This window comes from Equus asinus, chromosome 2, assembly GCF_041296235.1.
Source record: "Equus asinus isolate D_3611 breed Donkey chromosome 2, EquAss-T2T_v2, whole genome shotgun sequence".
In the NCBI taxonomy this organism is placed as follows: Eukaryota; Metazoa; Chordata; class Mammalia; order Perissodactyla; family Equidae; genus Equus; species Equus asinus.
The window spans coordinates 158230001-158231639 of record NC_091791.1 but is presented as its reverse complement, the minus strand read 5'-3'; the positions used below and the strand labels follow the sequence as shown (position 1 = coordinate 158231639).

The 1639-nt window shown below is 33.7% G+C and overlaps 1 protein-coding gene across 13 annotated transcripts in view; it reads right to left on the bottom strand.

Annotated features, from left to right (window-relative positions):
* Nucleotides 1-1188: 1188 nt before the first annotated feature.
* The window catches only part of MEIS2 (Meis homeobox 2), a 201671-nt gene continuing 201220 nt past the window's right edge, over nt 1189-1639 (bottom strand). For all 13 annotated transcript variants that reach the window (XM_070503659.1, XM_014847322.3, XM_070503649.1 and 10 more), the window contains one exon: nt 1189-1639. This exon is cut by the window's right edge and continues 969 nt beyond it. The gene's annotated coding sequence lies outside the window, so the exon portion shown is untranslated.

Genomic DNA, 1639 nt, shown 5'->3' with positions numbered 1-1639 from the left:
CAAATGAGAGGGCAGCTCTCTCTTTTCCACGTGGCATAGAATTTCTCCATTAACGGTTAACTTTTTGTGAGGTGTTATTTCTATGTTTAAACAGCAGCACGTGAACTAAATGGATAAACATATTTATAAAAATCCTACCTAGCTAAATATAACTCAAACAATGGAAGTTTCTTTCCTTGTTCATTTATATATAACTTCTATTAGTGCTGTCTGCGATGGAAAGATGGAAGAACCCCAAATAAGATACAATTATGGATCTCCTCCAAGTTTGCAGAGATAATGAACTATTTGCCTGTCAACCAGCTAAAGTTTATGATAGTATCCTTTCTAAACATAGGATTCAAAATTTAGTTATTACAAAATTCCAGGAGAATACAGTTATTTGAAAAATTGAGGGGGCATGCAAATATCTCATACTTTTTTTTTTACTTTGCACACTTTAGCAGGCATTGTACAGTATCAGTTACCTAATGACACAGATTTCCAAGAATGTTGCATGAAATTTTGAAAATGTCATTATATTGCCTGTTTTGTTGTTGTTTTGAAAAAAATTTAAATTTAGTCACCAAATTGTCACACTAGCATGCCTACACATGGAGGTGTATGAAATAAAAAGACATCATAATATAATTTATATTAAATATTAATGATTAATCTTTTCAACTCAGGATTTCGAACTCCATAGAAGTTGTTTACTCATCTATGAACATCTATATGTAAATCTTAATTTACATATTCAACAGTATTTTAGTCAGTAAGACAGAAAAAACACAGGCAGATGAATTATCTTGAGCACAGACGTTAGTTATTTCTTATGATGTAAAATTAACCCTGAAGAAGCCCTTTATTCTGGCAGACGCTGAACACGAAAAGCTTTATCTGAAAGTATTTTTTTTCAACATCATGCATCCGAAAAGGAGGTTGGGCATGTTGAAGGTGAGCTTTCAACCTGGCTCATAACACACACAGACAATTTCATACCTTTAGAAGTTTCCTGCTGGTAGAATGTATAGGCCAAATATACATTGAAAGGCTATAGACAGTTTCCTTAAAAATTGTTGGTAAGTTAAGTTTCAAATATACTCAGCTTCTTGGGGGAAAACCATCACCCACTTTTAACACCACAGATAGTCAGCATTTTGCGACCTTGCCTTAAAACTATTAAGAACACAAAAGCCTAACAAAAAATCAAAAATGAAATATTTATTACCGCATTTTGTGACTTAACACCTTTTTTTTTAACATAACGTCACAGTCCTCATACAAGTATTTTAATGTAAATTTGACAAAGCTTAAAGGTAACAGCATTTTCTTCTAGTGAGGAACACGTGCTGAGAAAGGAAGAATTCATGGACATACAATACCAATTCCACAGCAGATCTGATACTAGCAAAAACATTCTTTTTTTTTTCAATTGAGGTAAACACATAGAATATCTAACATGAAACAATTAATAGACCGAACTCTGTACGAAGTTTGTTACAGTAATCTCTTGCTCCTTTTTATCCCCCAAGCTTTGAGTTTCTGATAAAGTCCTAGTTGTGGTGCAGTGACCATTCACTTTTTCGTGTTGAGGAAAGCTGCTCAACTTAAGATTGTTTTGTCCACAGCCAAGGCTTTGAACTCCTGGAAGAGGCTC